Source organism: Balaenoptera physalus (genome assembly GCF_965194825.1).
Source record: "Balaenoptera physalus genome assembly, chromosome: 11".
Classification (NCBI taxonomy): domain Eukaryota; kingdom Metazoa; phylum Chordata; class Mammalia; order Artiodactyla; family Balaenopteridae; genus Balaenoptera; species Balaenoptera physalus.
Window position 1 is genome coordinate 38,343,888 of NC_138896.1, and position 21,380 is coordinate 38,365,267.

At 45.1% G+C, this 21,380-nt stretch overlaps 1 pseudogene across 1 annotated transcript; it reads left to right on the forward strand.

Moving 5' to 3' along the window:
• Nucleotides 1-1,864: 1,864 nt before the first annotated feature.
• LOC309637677 (small ribosomal subunit protein eS4 pseudogene) lies at nucleotides 1,865-20,140 on the forward strand (annotated as a pseudogene). The gene is made up of 2 exons (XR_014268555.1): nucleotides 1,865-5,835; nucleotides 6,420-20,140. The product of XR_014268555.1 is annotated as a small ribosomal subunit protein eS4 pseudogene (transcript).
• Nucleotides 20,141-21,380: the final 1,240 nt, after the last annotated feature.

A 21,380-nucleotide genomic window follows, 5' to 3' on the forward strand; every position in this document is an offset into this window, starting at 1 on the left:
CTGTTGCAACGCACTGAGTGACAGAGGAGACAATGCCAGCTAAGGTGCTGAGGCTGTAGCGTGGAAGTCTCCCCCAGGGATACAGATGCATTTTGAGCAAGGGCTATCAAGGTACAATGCCTTTACCTAAAAGGGGTCTCTCCTGGTGTGATTTCAAGCTACCAGACAGGGCCTATGAGAGCTATTTTGATGCAAGGATCTCTTTTGATGTAGAGGCCTAATCCACCCTGAGGGTGGGGCAGCCTGGGCACCTTGCCCTAATGGGACGGAATGAAAGACTTTTGAAGGCAGTGGTTCAAGACAGGTGGCTTCTTGATTCTAGCCGCTGTGTCTCAGCCAGGATGGGGGGAGGGAGGACTGCGCAGACAGCCCGCAGGAAGGGGGAACCCTGGGTGGGGTGAACAGGGAGATGGGACTTCTTCCAAACTTGCTCTGCCTGACCTGTACTGTGTGACCTCAAGCAGGTGCCTGTGCTTTTCAGCATCATTGTCATAATAGCACCTACGCTACCTACCTCACAGGTTTTTGTAAGGATCTAATGAGATAAGGTCAGTAAAAGTGCTTTGCCAAGGGTAAAACCCCAAAGTTAGGTGTGGTTAGGACTCTCTGCCTCTTTCCTTTTTTCGGAAGGTGCTGATAGTAACTTTGTTTTTAGGGCATTTCCTCCCTAGCTGCACTCTTTCTATAGACAAAGGGTGGTGGTGGATGTGGATGGGAGCCACTCCTGAGAGTCTCCTTAGCTCTGGGCCACTCTGGCCCCCTATCTCTTTGCCCCCAGAGTAGCTTGCTTTTATCACTGGTATTAACTGAGGGTCCAGGCTTGATTCATTTGAACAGTGTGTGGGGTGACTACCATTCTGGATTCCCCCAAATGGAAGCATTTCCTGGGACTTAGGACTTTCAGTGTTAAAATCAGACAGGTCCCAAGTACACAGAGATGGCTGGGCACCATAGGTGTACCTGGGGGTTCAGTGGGTCAGGTGTGTGTGTGATTTTTGTCTGGTGTGGCATATACACATGTCCAGCGCGCTGAGGTGTGAGTACGTGTGATTATTCATGTTTGTGCACAGCAGGTGTAGCATAGGTCTGTTGATACATTGGGGTTTTTGTGTTGGGAATATGTTCCTGAGTGTGTAATGATGTGATATATGCATGTGTCTGTAAGATGTGCAGGGCTTCTACAGCATGCCATATTTAGTGTGGTATGGGTAATATAAGCATGTGTGCAGTGAATGCGTGTTCTTTCCAGCAGGGGTTTAAGTGTATATTTTGTGTCTGGTGTAGTGTGGAATGTATGTGTGTCACGTGGGGGGGGGGGCCCCAGTGCGTTGTGGTGTGTGTGTGTGTGAAGTCGACCTCCACGTGGGGGTGTGTACGACTCAAAATACATGGTGTTTGTAGTCTGCGCATGTGTTAAGTGGTACGCTGTGTGTTGTGTGTACTATGTTTTTGGTGTGTCATGGGATGCACGCATGTCTTTGGTAAGCAGAGCAAAGGGTGGGTGTATGTTGGGAGTTCTGCACTCGGTGTGGGGGGTGAGACGTGCCGTCTGTGTGCAGATGCACTGCGTTGTGTTCTGCATATGCTCCCAGCACCGTGCCGCGTGGGCTCTGCTCCGCTAGGGAGGTGTGCGTCCTGTGTGGGCCAAAAGCATAGGGTGTCGTCGTGTGCGGAGGTGTGGGCTAGTGTATGCGTGCCGGCTGTGCGGTGCCCACGTGTACATGCTGCTCCTGTGGGATGGGCTGTAGGAGGTGGCAGGAGGGCACAGGCACTGCGTGGGGCACGGACTAGGGCACCGCCGCCACAATGCGCCGGCGCCGGAGCTCTTGTCCCGTGACCCACCTACGGGCCATTCTGGGAAGTGGGGCCACGCCCACCGCGGAGGCTGCCGGGAAGCGGCTGAGGCAGCTGTGTGGGGAGTGGTGGCGTCTTTCTCCTGACTTGCTGCGCTCTGTAAGAGCTGGTCCGTGTTTAAATTGTCCTACTTAATGGCTCCTGTCCAGTGCCGTGCCCCGCACGTGTATTTTCTCGTTTAATCCTCACGGCCAGCCCCTGAGGGGCCTTCTTATCCCCCCCGCCCCGCGCCCGCACAGGTGAGTTACCTCAGGATCCGAGAGGTGAAGGAGCCCGCCCGGCTGGGGCCCCTAACTCCCCAGCTTGCTGCGAGTGAATTTATGAGGAGGGAAAAGGCCACGGGAAATGGAACTCCCCAAATAGCGTGACCGAGTTTCCCCCAAAACCTGTCGAAAGGTGCTTACCAAAAATCTCTCCTCAGACCTTTCTGAGTTTCTCGCCCTTGATGGAAAGGGAGGGAATCACGGTTTAGTGCTATGAAAACAAGGTTGAAACAATGAAGATGTTAGATAAGCTTGTATGGTATAATATGATACTTCCCAGAGGGTGTGTAATCGAATAATGAAGAAGCTGGTTGTCCAAAATTATATTTAATACCCGTCGTGGAGTGAAGGATTAACATCTCTTTTTAAACTCCACATGGTCATTCTTCAGATTTGCTTCTGGTGGTATCTAACTCCTCCTCCTCTCCCTCCTCCTCCTCCTTCCATCTTGCTTCATTCCTTCCTCTTTCTTTCTTCTGCCATATTTTCCTGTGTGTTTGATCCCTTAGGCTGAATCATATGAAATTGCCTCCTATGTAGATAAAAACTAATGTTGGCAATTTCATATCTTCAACCTAATACACTTTGGAAAGCTCTTTTATATTTTGCAAAATTCAGGGGAATTGTTTATGTTTGATTGGAGTTGCAGATGTCCTGAGATTCTCACTGATTGGGGGAGCTTGGGCTTATGTATTATGGTTAGAGGGGTGGCATATGGTGTGCTGGAGCCGGCTTGTACTGGCTTTCCACGTGACTGTTAAATATTCCAGAATTTTTGCAAGTCAGTTGTTAAACCATTGGTAGCTTGAAATTGGCCACGGAGGGAGTATTTACACCATGAAAATTGGCTTCCCTCCGTGCCCTCCTGGGATCCAGTTTACCAGGACACTATTAGTTGTTTGATTTATCTTAGGCCAAGTGAAGTCACAGTGAAATCAGTTCAGAACCACATAGATCCCCAAACAGAAATTGAGACTGAGGGAAGAGTGGAATGGATGCTGGGGAGGCAACCAACAAGCTCAGTGGTTGTGGGAGAAAACACTGAAAACTGGGGGATGTGCTGTCATGGTTCATAGTAATAGTTCACTTTAGTTAATATTAATCAAGCATTTGTCAGTACTGTTTGAAGTACTTTATATGTGTTAACTCATTTAATCCCCACAACAACCTTATGAGGTAGATGTCATTGCTATCTCCATTTTACAAATGGAGGAACTGAGGCTTGGAGAGGCTGAATAAGTTGGCCGAGGTTATACAGATAGTAAGTGGTAGGGTTTGGCTTTGACCTCAGTTTGGCTTTAACTCAAGGACACATGCTCTTAACTACATTGCCTGTATTACATACGTTAGGTTATACTGCAGTAATAACCCCCTAATTTCAGTGTCTTACAATAATAAAAGTTTATTCTTGCTCACGTTACATGTTAGCTATGCGTCAGACGTGGTTCTGCTTCACACGTCTTATTCTGGAACCCAGGCTGAAGGAGCAGCTCCTATCTTGGCCTTTCCCCCAGAGAAAAAAACAATTCTAGTACCATGTGATGATTCTTAAGATTCAAGTAATGTGTGACATACTTCTCATCACATTCCATTGGTCAAAGCACATCACGTGGCCAAGCTTGACTCAAGGAGGGCTGAGAAATAGATTCCCCCCCTCCCCAGGCACTGCAAGTCACATGGCAACCTGCTGGGTAGTGAATAACAGGGAACTGTTTTAGGTTATATTCCCAGAAGCAGACCCTGAGTCAAGGATTTGTGGGTTAAGTGATCTATTAAGGAAGTGTTCTGGGAGAATCCGGAAAAGGAGTGGAGGAGCAGGACAGGAAAGGAGACAAAGCTAAGTAAGGGTATAATTTCAGGCCAAGTCCTGGGCTGAGCCTTATCCAGAGGGGGTTCTGGGTACAAATTATATACCTCAGAGTTTATCCCAACTCAAGGCAAGGGAGCTGGGCTTTCATATTTCCACAGCTGTCAGTCATCGGTTAAGGACTGCTCTAAGGATACTTTTGGCTTTCTGAATATGGGTGAAGCAGTTCCAGCAGCCCTGGACCAACCCTTCAAAAAGAATCACAGGGGGGCTTCCCTGGTGGCGCAGTGGTTGAGAATCTGCCTGCCAATGCAGGGGACACGGGTTCGAGCCCTGGTCTGGGAAGATCCCACATGCCACGGAGCAACTAGGCCCGTGAGCCACAACTACTGAGCCTGCGCGTCTGGAGCTTGTGCTCCGCAACAAGAGAGGCCGTGACAGTGAGAGGCCCATGCACCGCGATGAAGAGTGGCCCCAGCTTGCCGCAACTAGAGAAAGCCCTCGCACAGAAACGAAGACCCAACATAGCCAAAAATAAATAAATAAATAAATAAATAAATAAAAATTAAAAAAAAAAAAAAGAATCACAGGTGCATGGCTCTCGGAAACAAAATCACCCAGAAATCAGGAGAGGGAACAGAACCTGAAAAGAGATCTGAGAAAATTTGGACCGAGCACCAGTAGTGTACACTAAAGGAACAGTAATGCCATCTACCACACTGCCTCTTATTTTATACTGTTTTACTTCTGTATCAAAGGTATGACATTATTTCTCCTATAGTTAATGACATGTCTTTGATGTCAGGAAGAGGAACCACAGTTTGCTCCTCTTGGAACAACAGATAATGGGGAGTCATTACAGGTTTTTCAATAACCCAGTGTAGTATTTGCTGAGCACATGTGTCTAACACTGAAATCTTTCCAGAGTGAAGAAAGACGTGTGCAATACTGCAGTGCAATTCTGGCAGTAACCCAGAGTTAGTGCAGCCTCCACAGGTTAAGGGCACAGTCCCCAGTAAGACTGCCCTACTCTACCTACACCAGCTGCAAGTTCAGGGGTCCCCAGGCCATGCTCACTTCTGACCAATCGGCTGCAAATTCAGGGTTCCCATGACCCCCTCAGGTTCCATAATTTGCTAGGATTATTTATAGAATTTAGGAAAGTGCTATACTTTATGATTATGGTTTTATTATAAAGGATACAACTCAGAGTCAGCCAAATAAAGAGACATATAGGATGAGGTCTGGGAGGATACCAAACATGGACCTTCCCTGCCCTTTCTCTGTGGAATCTGGATGTATCATCTTCCCAGGACACCAATACATTCACCAACCAGGAGGCTCACCCAAGCTTCCAGTGTCCAGAGTTTTTATTGGGATTTCATTATATATGCATGATTGACTGAACTCAATCTCCAGCCCACCTTCTCTTCCAGGAGGAAGTTGAGCTGATATCACATGGCTCAAATCCCCAACCCTCTAATCACATTATTGGTCTTCCTGTTGTGACCAGCCCCCATCCTGAGTCACTCATTAACATAAACTCAGGTGTGGTCTGAGGGCCCCACCATGGTTAACAAAGACACCCCTATCACTCAGGAAAATCAGGAAGGTTTCAGAGGCTCCCTCCCCAGAACCTAGGAAAAAGACCAAATTCTTTATTATGCAACATGTATCATCAGATTGAAGAATAATATTGAACTCTGAGCAGAATTTTTCTTTAATTCCACAGGTAGGCATATATGTAAGAGCAAATACAGTATACCGAAGACAAAGAAAAACAATCCTATACTAAATGCAACCAGGGAAGTAAAACAGATGACCTACAAAGGAGCTAAGAGTAACAGCAGACTTATCTTGCACAGCAATAGAGGCTAGGAGATAATGGAATATCTCCAAGAGAACTATAAGGTAGGTTGCTCTTTCTTATTGAAAAGTAAAACATAAAATAATTATAGGATACTATAGTGATATTTGTCATCACAAAAGAAAGTTAATTTGTTTTGAAGTTATCCATTTAAAAACCAAAACATTATTTTAATGATTTCTGATGTAAGTTGTTCCAAAGTATATCACCCCATCCCTCCCTTCTTAACAGATAGTTCGGGTTCAACAGTAGCGTGCTCTTAGATAGTGAGACTCCCAGGGGTTACTGAGGTCTACTAGGCTGTTTGCACCTGCGTTAAATGTTCCCACATGCTGTACTTTATACGTCTCTCTGGTCTTTATAATTCTGTCTCACTGCAGCAGCAATTTTACTGAAGCTCTTAATCTGTTAGTGATTTAATGTGCATTTGTCTGAACATAGGTCAGGGGCTTTCTCCATCCTCCTAATGTCTATAGCTCATTAGCTATATGTGACAGATTATATTTTCTGAAAATGGGCACCACAATATATCCCATCCAACATGTTCTCCTTACAATGTAATGTTGACATCATGTATGCTTTCTTCTCTTGAATCTGAGTGTGTCCATAATGTTATGTGACTTCCAAGGTCATAAAAGATGATACAGCTTCCACCTCTGGGAATGCTTATTCTTGGAACCTAATCACTATGCCACAAGGAAGGGGAGAAACCACATGGAGAGGCCCTGGATAGGTGTCTGACAGAGCCCCAGCTGAGGCCCCATTCAGCAGCCAACACTAATCTACCTTGTGGATGAGTGAGTGCATAAGTGAGTGAGCCTTCAGGTGAGTCCAGCTCAAGCCTTTGAGCCACCCCAGCTGAGGCCAGGTGGAGCAGAAACAAGCTGTCCAAGCTGTCCCTGCTGAGCCTGCCCAAATTATGGATTTAATGAGCAAGAGAGTGATGGTTGTTTTAAGCCTCTAAGTTTGGGTGGTATCATTCATAGCAATAGATAACTGAAAACTATGTGACTACTTTTTACTCACTGCTTAAAAGTTGTTCCATATGACTTGTTGGTTGGAGCCCTCTGAGAGCTCTTAACCCAAAGGTGTCCTTTGTCAATTGTAAGGAAGTTCAAACCTTATAAATTATTTCAAGTTTCCTCCTGCTCTAGACAAAACTTCTTTGGTTTCAAGGAAAGGAAGAAACCCATTCAATTTACCTCAGGAAAGGGGGGTTTAATGAAAGGACACAGGATTATGGGAATCCAAGAACAGGAACTGCTACACAGCATGGCCTCATGGGAACTGCAGCTATTTTTGCATGTGTAAAATATATGTATACATAATATATATTATATATACAAATATAGATATATAATATATATGCAAATATATATAATATATGTATTTACAGCTTTTCTACCACTCTCTGCACATATACTATATTCTTTTCTCACTACATAGTCTTAGTTATTCATCAATTCAGAAGTGGGTTGTCACATCTTTTCCCACTTCCTAGTCCCCTTTCTAATCTCAGTCTTTATAATTCAAGTGCTGCTACTGATTCAGTACCCAGTTTCCATTTCTTGAAAAAACATCTGATTAAAACAGCTCCTCTTTGTTAAATAAGACCCCACAAAGCACAAGCATCTGGGCTAATTACACCTGAACTGACCTTGGTCAGGTGTCCATCCCAGGGCAGACAGGTGCAATTTTGAGGTAAGGAGTCCCCCAGAAAGAGTGTGGGTGTGCATCTAGTGATTGACCTCTCTAGAACACCTCCTCATTAAGGCTGTTAACTCCTGGACAGAAAATGAAAGCTGAGATGGGCACAAGCATGACCAGATACGAGTAGCACATAATCAGGAACCGGCAGCCCAGGGAAGCGTCAAGAATGAGGGAGAATGAATAAGAACCATGTCTGGCAGCAGATGGTGAGACCTACAGGCCTTGGTAACATTTGCAGGTGGCATTTCACCCTTGATGGCTCCATGGTGTCCTACAGAGTCTCCAGAGTCCAGCAGACTCTGAGTTCAAATTCTAGGTCAACTGATCTAAAAGCTGTGAGACCTCAGGCAAATTACCCTCTCTGAGCTTTGATTTCTTCTTCTGTAAAATAAGGATAATATTGCAGGGTGAGGGTGGGAATTAAATACTTAACACAGGCCTCATCGCAGCCACTCACTAAACATGAACTCCCTTGCTTCCTCCACTTGGGAGTCAGAGCTCCCTTTCCAGGTTGTGAAATGTGCTGGGACAAAGATCCTGTGGCTAGAGGTCAAAAGGTTTCTCACCCCAGTTACTCACAGCCTCAAAGGAGTTCCCTGCCTCAGGGCTTTGCACCTTGCAAAGATGAAACAAGCCTTTATGGGTCCAGATCTGCCCTGATGGGGCCACCAGCTACACCTTTTTCTAAAAATCACCAGATTCCTAAAAATCTGCAGAACAGAGAGACTGTAGATGGTTTGGAGACATACCAAGAAATGTGCATATTAGAAATCAGTGAATAGAAATTTACAGTGTAACAGCATTGAAGCGCTTGGATGGGCCCCTCTCATTTTAAGAACCTAGTGAAATTATGAAACCATCAGGCAGATCTCAGTCCCGTGAAGACTCTCACTGTCCTCAGGCAGTTCAGCAGTCTGTACAGCAGCAGTTACTAAATGTCGTGTGTTGCATGTCGAATGCCAGCACCGAGGCACAGAGGCTGAGGGGAAGAGCAGTGCATCAGGAGTTCCAGGCCTGGGGTCCATTCCCAGCCTTGCTGCTGACTAGCTCTGTGTCCTTGGGCAAGTCACTTTCCCTCTCGCATCCTGGATCTCCACACCTATAAAATAGGAAGGCTGGACCAGACAGTTTCCAAGAGGCCTCAAACTCAAGTAGGGAAGAAGTGTCTTAGTGATTAAAAGAACCCTTAAAATTACCCAAACATCAGTTCAAATCCTGTCTCTTCCAGTATTAGTGGTGTGACCCTGGGCAAGTTGTTTAACCCCTATATACCTCAGTTTCTTTATCTGTAAACTGGGTGTAGTTACAGTGTAAGGTTGCTCTGAAGACTGAAGAAGATAATACGTGAGTGCATGCAACACAACGCCTTGTACATAGTAAGTTTTTGATGAATGTTAGATATTGTTGTTAGTGAATGGGGATTTTAAAATATATTTTTGAAAGCATAGCTCCATTAATCATATTGACCCCTGGGGCTCCCCAGGCCAGAATCAACAGGTTTCTGGAACATCAGAAGAGGAGCAGATACAAATTTGTACAACAAAGGCATTGCTCTCCTTCAATTAACAAGTTTCCCTTTGTTGGTGGTGGTGGGGGCCTCTTTGTAAGGCAATAATCTTGAAAGACAGGCTATGGGGAGAAAGAAATGATTTTATAAATGTTTTAAGCTCCCACTCCCTTAAGTCAGCTTGGAGGACTTGACCATTAAGGAGGTTACTGTAAGCCAGGCTAGAGAGAACTCAGTATATGGCACAGAGCAGTATTTCTCTATCTTCCCGGGAGAGAACTAAACTCAGATTCCTGGGTCACACCCCACATTACTTGATGAGACTGTCCAGGATGGGAGCCTCTGAAGGGACATTTTAAGCCAGTGCCCAGTTACTCTTGTCCGGGAAGTTTAGGAAATCCTGGCAGAGAGGGTATGCCTGCCCCTCAAGCCCTGGTGCATTGTGAGAAGGAGAAGGAGAGGGATGGGGGGGCAGTAGGTTGCGAGACTGAGAACTGACCCTTCCCTAAGGTACATAGGGGGAAGGAAGGGAGAAATGGTCCTTTTAATGAGGTGACTGAATATTTATCTGTTAGATACAGTTGAAATGGAAGCAGACCAAGATGCCTAATTGGCAAGTTGTCCCCTCCCTTCTCAGTTCCCACTCCCTGAGGTGTGGACTCATGAGACAGATTAAATCAGTCTCAGGAAATGGGGAAAAAAAAAAATAATAATGTCTTCTTTGTACATCTGAGTATCCTGTCATCAAAATGTCACACCATTGTTGTGATGAATTGGGAGATTGGGATTGACATATATACACTAACATGTATAAAATGGATAACTAATAAGAATCTGCTGTATAAAAAAGTAAATAAAATAAAATTCAAAAAAAGAGAAAAGAGACACAGGGTGAAAAGCCTTGGGAAAAAACAAAGAACAGCAAAAAAAAAAAAAGGGGGCCAAGAAGGAAGGTTCTGATGGCCCTTTGGCTACCAGCAAAGCAGTCCCTGTGGAACAGTCAGGTCTCCCAGTGGGGCCTGAGAACGGGATAGAACTTTCCAAAGAGGAACTGATCTGCAGGAAGTGAGAAGAGTTCATTCAGAAGCATGGGAGGGGTATGGAGAAGTCCGGCAAGTTCAGTAAGTCAGATGCTCCCAAGGAGAAGGGCAAAAAAGTGCCCTGGGTGTGGGCACTGGGTGGCACTGCTAACAGGGAAGTCCTGGACTATTGCACTCCCACCACCAGTGGAGCCCCCGAGGTGGCCCCGCCCGAGGACATCAGCTTGATTCGAGGGACTGGGTCTGGGAGGCAGCTTCAGGATCTGGACTGCAGCAGCTCAGATGATGAAGGAGCCGCTCAAAACTCCACCAAACCTAGTGCTACCAAGGGGACTCTGGGTGGCATGTTTGGGATGCTGAAGGGCCTTGAGGGTTAGAAGAGCTTGAGTCGTGAAGACATGGAATCTGTGCTGGACAAGATGCATGACCATCTCATCGCTAAGAACATGGCAGCAGACATTGCAGTGCAACTCTGAATCTGTGGCCAACAAGCTGGAAGGCAAGGTGATGGGGACGTTCAGCACGGTGACTTCCACTGTAAAGCAAGCTCTCCAGGAGTCCCTGGTGCAGATTCTACAGCCACAGTGCCGTGTAGACATGCTCCAGGATATCATGGTTGCCCAGCATCATCAGTGCCCTTATGTGGTCACTTTCTGTGGTGTCAGCGGCATGGGGAAGTCTACTAATCTTGCCAAGATTTCCTTCTGGCTGTTTAAAAAAAAAAAAAAGTCACACCACTGTTATCAAGAATTCTTCATCCAGGAGTCTCTCCAGCTCTGAAACCTCATGGGTCTAGGGTCACTCAGGAGCTAAGCCTGGTTAGGGCCCCTTTGGGTCCAGGAAGCTGCCCTTTGCCTTCAGGGCAAGAACCAGAAAACACTCTTCTAGGCTGGCTGGGAAACGGTTTGGGGGCAAGAGGCTGGAGATTAAATCTTCCCAAAGGGACCACACATAGCCACCAAATTAAAGGATAAGCCCACACAGATGGTTTTTTTTTTTTTAAGTAAAAAAAATGTGGTGTTTTTTGTTTGTTTGTTTGTTTTTATGGCTCTGTTGGGTCTTCGTTTCTCCGCGAGGGCTTTCTCTAATTGTGGCAAGTGGGGACCACTCTTCATCGCGGTGCGCGGGCCTCTCACCATCGCGGCCTCTCTTGTTGCGGAGCACAGGCTCCAGACGCGCAGGCTCAGTAATTGTGACTCACGGGCCCAGTCGCTCCGCGGCATGTGGGATCCTCCCAGACCAGGGCTCGAACCCGTGTCCCCTGCATTGGCAGGCAGACTCTCAACCACTGCGCCACCAGGGAAGCCCCACACAGATGGTTTTGAGAGCATGCTTCCCTGGCCTTGGCATTCTGGGTTTCTCCAATGGTCACACTTCTCCTGGGCCAAGGGTTCATGTCCCTGGGGTTCTGCCCACTTTCTGTAAGGGATTTCCTTTTTTTTCTTTTTTCCTTTTTCTAGTCACTTCTCACACTGCCCTAGTATAGATGAAGAACCCTGAAATTCTGAACATCTAATGCTTTTGATTATTAATTGTGGAAATAATAATCATAATAAACTCAGATTTGAATCATCATTTATACTGTTTTTAAGTTTTAAAAAATTGTGGTAAAATACATATAAAATTTATCATTTTAACCATTTAAAGTATGCACCTCATTGGCATTTAGTACACTCACAATGTTGTGCAACCATCGCCACTATCTAGTTCCTGAACATTTCCTCACCTCAAAAGGAAACCCTGTACCCGTTAGTCACTCTCTGTTTATCCCTACCCCCCAGCCACTGGCAACCACTAATCTGCTTTCTGTCTTTATGGATTTGCCTATTCTGGATATTTCATGTAAGTGGAATCATACAATATGTGGCCTCTGGCTTCTTTCAGTTAGCAAAATGTTTTCAAGGTTTATCCATGTTGTCATGTATCAGTACTTCTTTCCATTTTAAGATTAAATAGTATTCCATTGTATCGATGTACTACGTTTTGTTTATCCATTCTTCAGCTGAAATCCTTTATACTTTTAAAGTGCTTTTTATATACACTGTGTCTGTCACCTGATCCTCACAGAAACTGTGGGAGGTAGTCAGGGCAGGTATTACTCATAATTATTATGATTCTCCCCATTTTACAGATGAAGAGATGAGGCTCATTAAGGTAGGATTACTTGTCCAAGGTCCCATAGCTGGTAATAGCAGAACCAGAATCAGAAACCAGGTCTCTGAGTTTGAATGACCAAAACCTTTCTTGGGCAATTTGCCTTGTAATCACTAACAGTGTCCTTCCTCCAAGAAGATTATGAGTGGACACGTGCTCACTATGGCAAGGCAGGTGAGGACCAGTGAGGGTTCAACCCTTGGACAGGCCTAATTTGGTCCAGTGGCAAAGTCGGTCACTGCCTACAAGGCCTGATCTTGCCAGGCTTCTGCTCAGATCTCCTTAAGGACTCTCCTTCCATCTGTGCATGAAACATACTCACCTAGAAAGCTGTACTCTCCCAGCACCAAACCTAGCAGTCAGGGCTTCATAAATGTTTGCCAACTGAGACATTTTAAGGGCCTAAAGGTTCTCTGATGTTTTGCTCTTTCTCCCCAGTAACTACTGTGTCACCAGTAGCTATCTCCCACTATCCAGAGCAACCCCTTGGGCCTTATTACTTGGAATGAATAATAAGCAGCTAGGAGCTCTAGCTCTTTAGTACAAATGAGCAGGACTTTGGGGAGTGGAATCCCACTCCGCAGCAGTGAGGGTGTTATTCCTGTAAAAATAACAAAACCAAATAAAGGAAGGTTTGAAAAACTGAACAAAGCAACAAAAATGACCCATAATCTTACTGTTATTTTGAAGAATTACCTTCCACTAGATTTCCTTCCTTTCTACCTTCCTTCAATCCACCACAAAAGTAATACAAAATATTGTAATATTTTAAACATTACCTAATATCTCGCACCCAGAGACAACCCTGTGAACATTTTGCATATTTTCTTCCAGTCTTTTTCAATACCTTTTTTCATAATTGAAGTTATACAGAATGTTCCATTCTGTTAGTATATATGTATTTTCTGTTACTAGTTTTCTCTAATAAAAGCAATATATGTTTATTACAGAAATTTATGGAAAAAATTACAAAAACAGAAGGAAATAAAAATTACCTAGACTGTTCCTTCCACAGATGGAAACTTTAACATGCATTTTTTTACATAGCTGTAATCCTACTGAATACAGTTTTTTTTCTTTTTTCCCACCTACCTTATTAGCATTTCCCCATGTTGCCTCATAGTCTTTATCATTAACTTTATTTTCATTTTATTTATTTATTTGTTAATGTTTACTTTTTATTTATTTTATTTTTGACTGCACCCCGTGGCATATGGGATCTTAGCTCCAGGGATCAAACCCGCACCCCCTGCATTGGAAGCGCGGAGTCTTAACTGCTGGACCGCCAGGGAAGTCCCTTATTTTTATTTTAATTTTTAATAGGTAACACATTTACATAGTACAATATTCAAAAAATTCGAAGGATACTATGGAAAGGTTTTTTCCCACCTGTTTCTCATTTGCCAATTTTTCCTCCCACAATACCCACTGTTACCTGTTCCTTGTGGACCCTCCTCCTGAAGCACCCTTCTATGCATATCTAAACAAATACATTATACTTAATTATATTCTTTCCCTATCTTTTCATTTTTTACACAAAGAATCATGAACTATTCTCACCTTTTTAAACTCAACAATATATCTCAGAGGTCTTCCTATTTATATTCAAACAGAGCTTCCTCATTCTTTTTTTTTTTAACATTTTCATTGGAGTATAAGTGCTCTACAATGGGGTATTAGCTTCTGCCCCATAACAAAGTGAATCAGTCACACGTATACATATATCCCCATATCTCTTCCCTCTTGCGTCTCCCTCCCTTTTTTTTTTTTTTTTAACACCACACAGGATTCTGCTTTATGTAGTGTAGCATAATGTATTAAACTAGGCCCCATGGGGGAGAGGCAAGGTAGGGGTATGGGTACAAACTACTATCTATAATATAAATAAGCTATTGTACAAGGATATATAGTAAAACACAGGGAATATAGCCAATATTTTATAATAACTATAAGTGGACTATAACCTTTAAAAATTGTGAGCCACTGTGTTGTACACTGGAAACTTATATAATATTATACATCAACTATACCTCAATTTAAAAAAAAAAAAAACAATTAGGGGACTTCCCTGGTGGCGCAGTGGTTAAGAATCCGCCTGCCAGTGCAGGGGACATGGGTTTGAGCCCTGGTCTGGGAAGATCCCACGTGCCTCAGAACAACTAAGCCCGTGCGCCACAGCTACTGAGCCTGTGCTCTAGAGTCCGTGCTCCACAACAAGAGAAGCCACCGCAGTGAGAAGGCCGTGCACCGCAACTAGAGAAAGCCCACAAGCAGCAACGAAGACCCAACGCAGCCATAAATAAATAAATAAATAAATTTATTTAAAAAAAAAATTAGACCCCATCGATGAATATTCAAGTTATTTCCAATCTGTTGCAAACAATACTACAGTGACTAACATTGTACGTATATCATTTCACATGTGTGAGCATCCATCTGTGGAATAAATTTCTAGAAGTGGAATTGCTGGGTCAGAAAGTGAATGCATTTATAATTTTGATAGATATGGCCAAATTGCATTCTGTAGGCTAGCAGCAGCAGCATATGATTTAACCCAGTGTCTAGCCTTAATTACTTTCTCCATCTTTTGTTATCCCTATGACAGAGTTAGAACCAGCCTCAGGCATAAACCAATTTCCGTTTTTGGCCACTCGTATGTAATCTGTACTATATTGAAGGCCTACTGGATAACTGACATGTACTGTGTGTTGAGAAGCAAATATGCATAAGACAAGGTGCTGTCCTTGGAAGCTGGTCTCGGGAGCTAGTGGGGGCTGGGAGGGGAGCAAGGAGGAAGGGATATGTAAGAAGAGCCCACCAGGGCTCTGCCCACCAGGCCCTAAACTCCCAAGGAGGAGGAGCTGGGTCTGTTTTTGCTTTCCTTATCCCAGCACCCAGCAGAGCACAGGGTAGGTAGCCAGCATTCAGTATACACTGAGTAGATAAATGATTAAATAATTGAATGTCTGGTGTGGAGGAAAGGGGAAAAGGTTCTGGAGTGAGGCTATTGTTCAGGGCAGGCTTCACAGAGGAGAACAGCATTTGAGGGCCTCTTTTTTGAGGATTAATTTCACCAAAGTGAAACTCTAGTCCAGAGAGGCTGTTTGTTGGCTTCCTGACTCATAAAGAACAGTTGGGCAAGGTGGGGGGTGACACTTAGGAATGATCTGGGGGCAGATTTGAGTGGGTGAAGTTTGGGGGTCCCTCTGATAAGCCCTGGACAATGGGTATCTTCAAAATAAGGCAAAGGGGCTCATTTCGTGCCTAGTGCAGTCATGGCTTGTGGTCCCAAGAAGCACCTGAAGCGCGTAGCAGCTCCAAAGCATTGGATGCTGGATAAACTGACTGGTTGGTGTGTTTTCTCCTTGTCCATCTATTGGTCCCCACAAGCTGAGGGAATATCTCCCCCTAATCATTTTCCTAAGGAACAGACTTAAGTATGCCCTAACAGGAGATGAAGTAAAGAAGATCTGCATGCAGCGTTTCATTAAGATTGATGGCCAGGTGCACACTGATTATAACCTACCCTGCTGGTTTTATAGAAGTCATCAGCGTTGACAAGACTGGAGAGAACTTTCATCTCATCTATGACACCAAGGGTCGCTTTGCTGTTCATCGTATTACACCTGAGGAGGCCAAGTATAAGTTGTGCAAAGTGAGAAAGATCTTTGTGGGGACAAAAGGAATCCCTTATCTGGTGACCCATGATGTTCGCACCATCTGCTAGCCTGATCCCCTCATCAAGGTGAATGACACAATTCAAATTGATTTGGAGACTGGCAAGATTAATGATTCCATCAACTTTGACACTGGTGACCTGTGCATTGTGACTGGAGGTGCTAAAGTGGAAAGAATTGGTCGCCAACCAGGAGGGACATTCCTCGTTCTTTTGATGTAGTTCATGTGAAAGATGCTAATGGCAACAGCTTTGCCACCCGGCTCTCCGACATTTTCATTATTGGCAAAGGCAACAAATCGTGGATCTCTCTTCCCCATGGAAAAGGTATCCTCCTTACCATTGCTGAGGAGAGAGACAAGAGACTGGCGGCCAACAGAGCAGTGGATAAAATGATCTCTAGGTGACATGATTGGAAAAGTCTTTGTACTTAATTAAAGATAATACCACATTAAAATAAAAGTAATAAGGCAGAGGGTATCTGAGTTGAGACAAAGGAAGAAAAGGGAGAATGGCTAGTGAAGACTACCAAGGAGAAGTTAGGTGCAGAGTGCAGCTGTTGTGGGGGAATGGCCACTCCCCCAGCCCTGTCCCAGACTCTGGTACACCCTGGACAGTCCAGGTTCTGCACCCCTGCCCCATCAACCAGATTCCAAAAAACTGGTCTGATGGCTTGGAAACTCCGACTGCATCCCCAGGAACACAAGTGCCCAATTCTCTCTTTGGGGAGCAAACAAGCATGGTTTTAGCTCCTCTAGTTCATTTCCTAGAATTTTAGAAAGACAGAACAGTTAAAGATTTGACTCTTACAGAAAGTTAAATACCAGCCCATCCCCCACCAGCCCATTTGTTTTACAGATGAGGGAGCTGAGACCCAGAGAGGTGAGGTGGACTACCTGAGGCCACTCAGAAGCAGCGCTAGGTCTAGAAACAGAGCTTCAACTCTGTATCCAGTGCTCTCTGCTCTGAACGAGGGGATGGAGGTCAGGATGGTGACCTAGATGTGGCTCTGGGGCCAGAGAGGGGAGACAAATGCAGGAGCTGGAGGCAGGGTAAAAGCCAGGGTAGGGGTAGGGGTCAGCTACCTACACCTGTTCCAGTTGCTGGGTTATAAACCCTCTAGGAATTCCAGATATTCCACTCATGTCTAAGTTCCCTCCTTGGAAGCAGGTTTGCCAACATGGGTTTCAGAAAGGCCTCGGCCCAGATAAGATAGGTGTGTCATGGAGAGAAGCAATCTGGATAAGGGATGGGGTGCTGGACCACCAGGTTCAGGGGACCATCTTGGGAAAAGCTGTCCCAACCCTGCACTCCCAGGGGCCCAGGATGGCTTCTAGCAGTGACTCAGGGCTTGCAGGCAATATTCCTGGGAACCCAGCCAGAGCAGAGGGGTGGAAACAGGCCCAGATCCTCTCTGATTCCTGGATAGAGGGTGAGAGGCTACTGCTTCTCCTGGACTCTTGGGACATTGACTGCTCTTGGGAAGCTGATTTGAGAATATACCAGAACTTGATTTTCTCTGCATAAAATCCTTAGGCGAGTCTCACTTTGGGATTTAGCCTCTGAAATACCTTTCTGGATACCCTTTCAACCCTGGCCCACCCCCAACCAGGGATTCCTGAGGAGTGAGGGGCAAGTGCATTCCCTTCTCCTGCTGTGGAAGAGGAAGGAAACAATTAACCTACTAGAGTAGACAGAGCTGAATGAAATGATGAAATAACAAAATGATGAAATAAAAAAAAACCTACCTCTTACATCAGTGAGTGAGTATCTTCAGGTTCCTTGGCTCCTGGTAATCCTCACAGCATCCCTGTGAGAGGTTTTATAAGTCCCCTTTTACAGATGGGGAAACTGAGGCCCAGTGAAGTTATGTTACTTTTTCTAGGACACAGAGAGGAAAGTACCCAAGGGCAGGGCTCCATGGCTACTGGCCTAGACAAAGTGACTCCTCCCATTCAGGTCCTTGCCCCTACACCACCCCAGGCCTCACCTGAACAGCTCATTGGCTTTTCAATGATAAACTCACTCAAAGAGAAACTGAACAATACTGGTAGGGGGCGGTGTTTTTTCAGATTTGAGGGATTGTAACTCATAGTAAGAAATGCATTTAACACCACAATGCAGTAACCAAACATAAATCACAGCACTTAGAATAGTTGGTAATTATTTTTTGTTTATTTACAAATAGTAAAAACAAATGGAAGTTTCATAAAATAACGCTTCCCCTTTCTGCCTGAGATGCACTCTGGCATTTTCTATTCTCTGCTATTCTGTGTCATTATTTTTGAAAAGTGCTCATGTGACTCACTAAATTGACTCCATGACCTGCAGTTCGAAAAGCACCTTGATGGATGGCAGCTGGGTCCCCCCACCCTTGTCCGCAGGTGGGAAGCGGACAGTGAGGAAAGAGGTCCGACTTTGTACACTTTGTGCCTGGCATTGAACTGTGCCCTTTGGGGACACAGGAAAAGGTACACACACCTGGATCTCACCCTTCAGTCATTTATAAGCAGAGGAACAAGACTTCCCATACATAAGACAAAGCTGACACAAATTAAAGGCAGAAAGAATTGGTGCCTCTTAGGGACTATATAAGAGCTGCTGTAAGAAAATACCACAGACAGGGTGGCTTGAACAAATTTACTTCATCACACTTCTGGGGGCTGGAATTCTAAGATCAAGGTGACAGAAGGCTTGATTTCTCCTGAGACCTCTGTCCTTGGCTTGCAGACGGCTGTCTTCTTGCTGCCTCTTCACATGGTCCTCCCTCTGTACACACACACCCCTGGTGTCTATGTGTCCTAATCTCTTCCTATGAGGACACCAGATAGATTGGATTCTAAGGTACTGGGGGATAGGGCTTCAACATATGAATTTGGGGGGGAACAGTTGAGTCCATAACAAGAACCTATGTGCAGAGCACTAGCTCATGCATTTTTACCCCAGGCTGGGCCCTGTGAGCCTTATTCGTGTTTCGAACACAAGGAAGCTGGTGTTGGGAGAGTTTGGTAATGGCTTGTAGTCCTCCAGCTGACAAGTAGTGGCACAGCATTTGAGTTCATGTTCCACCCTCTCACATATTGTAGACTTTCGCATTTCATGGGAGAAGATGGAGCTGGGCTGAGTTTTAAAAGGCCATCCTGCAGGCAGGTGGGAGATGAGTGAGTGCAGAGGAGAGGGAGGAGGCAGTGCTTGGGCAGGACCTCATAGCTTTGTCCAGGTGGACGGAAGAGGAGATAGCTTTACAGACAAGGACAGTGAGGACTGGAAAGTCCTCCTGAGAATTCAGTCCACCCTTCCCATTTCATTGGTGAGGAAACTGTGGCTGGGAAAGGAGAGAGTGATTCAGTGCTTCCACATTGTGTATATGTGTGTGAAAGTCTTGTCTCCTCCCTCTACTCAAGGCCAAACAACATTGTCAGCTTCTCTGTGCTCTGCGTAGGGCCCAGTATGCCGTTCAGAATAGAGATTCGGGTGTTTACTCTAGACATGAGACCCTGGGAAGGAAAGGGACAGTGGATATGGGGGCGTCTCACTTTTATGCCTCTGACCCCAGTGGTGGTGTGTAAAGGTGTACACTACACCTAAGGAAAAAGCAAGCAATTGATAATCACAAACACTTCTAGAGCATGAGGATGTGGATTATATATACACACACAAATACATACACCTGCTTCCCACAACATAAACACTTTTTTCCCCTTTTTAAAGTGTTCATGAGAGACACCCTTCAGCCAATTTGGAGTCAGCACCAGAGGGTCTTTTCTCTCTCCAGGCTCCTCTTTCCTCTTCTCCCTGCATCCACTAGAATTCTCCATGTTCTCTCATACATCTTCAAGTGAGGTTTTTGCTATAGACAAGCCTCTCTTTCTTTGACCACGTCTCAAAGTGTCTGTTATTTTTCTAAAATATTTGCCCACTGTTGGACTGGTAAATGTTGAACAACCAGCTCTCCAGGGGAAAAAGAGATAAATACATCAATAATTTCAAAAGAGTCAATAAAATTGTAGTATTGGGTTGGCCAGAAAGTTCATTCGGGTTTTTCCATAACACCTTATGAAAGTAACTACGAAGGCATGAATTTTGAATATATATTACTTTTGTTTTTAATATAATTTAATTATGTGTTTATATCATGCATTGTCAGCAGGGGTGAAAATTGGTTCTTGGCAGGGGATGAAAAACAGTCTTACTCTTCTTAGGTAAATATAAAGACAAATATACATCCAGTGCATAAACAGACATACAATATATCTGTGATATTAAAATTTCACAGGGGCTTCCCTGGTGGCGCAGTGGTTGAGAGTCTGCCTGCCAATGCAGGGGACACGGGTTCGAGCCCTGGTCTGGGAAGATCCCACATGCCGCGGAGCAACTGGGCCCGTGAGCCACAACTACTGAGCCTGCGCATCTGGAGCCTGTGCTCCTCAACAAGAGAGGCCGTGATACTGAGAGGCCCGCGCACCGCGATGAAGAGTGGCCCCCGCTTGCCGCAACTAGAGAAAGCCCTCGCACAGAAACGAAGACCCAACACAGCCATAAATAAATAAATAAATAAATAAGTAATAAATAAATTTAAAAAAAAAAGAGAAAAAGAACATTAAAAAAAAAAAAAATTTCACAGGGAGGGTGGTAGGATATTAGGGGGAAAATGTCTAAAAAGTTTCCTTAGGAGGCAATAATGAACAAAAGGTTGAGAGACACTGATTCATATAGTTTAATTTTTAATGATGGCTCTGTTTAACAGCCAGCTCACAAAATTCCTGAATATTTAGCAGTTGGTTCTTGCAAGCCTGTATGAGCTGGTTCCAGTACACCCCCCAGACCTGGTGTGAGGCAGGTGGGAACAAAGTAGAGGAGGGAAAAAGAACCCCCCTCTGCCACCCAAGCAGTACAGCAGGCTGGTAGAAAAGATGGCATGCAAGGAATATTAAGACAAAGAGTCTCTGGACCCCCATAAATCAATGGGGGTCTCTATCAGCCACTGAATCTCTACCCACGACCTTGGGTCTTGGCCCATGTCATCCCATCAGATGGTTCCCCTGTCTTCCAGTAGTCCCAGGGCCTAGGCAGCATGGCAGATGGGTGGTGGCATCCTGTAGGGCCCCCCAACCCAACAGGATACAACAGGGATTTGTGCACACACCCTCACCCTTGCCCCTGAAGGGAGCTTCAGAGAATTCAAACTTTGTTTAGTGCCTCTGGTTGGGTGGTTCTGATAAAAGGCATACCTCAGGCAGGCGTGGGGAGGGGGGCGGGGGGTCAGGAAGGGAGGGGCTTGTTTTCCCATTGGGAATCAGAGGGGCCCATTCAGTGTTCCTCCTCATCAGATGTTCCTAGTGATGAGGATGACACAGCCCTCAGTGCTTGATTAGGTTGGGCCCCTGGAAACTTGGAAGGCTTTGGGTAGCTTTCAGACCTGCCTAGGGTGGGGGTGGAGGGTTGGGGACCTCAGACATGCAGATCCCAACAGATTCCAGCATGGGGTCCCCGGTTGGGCCT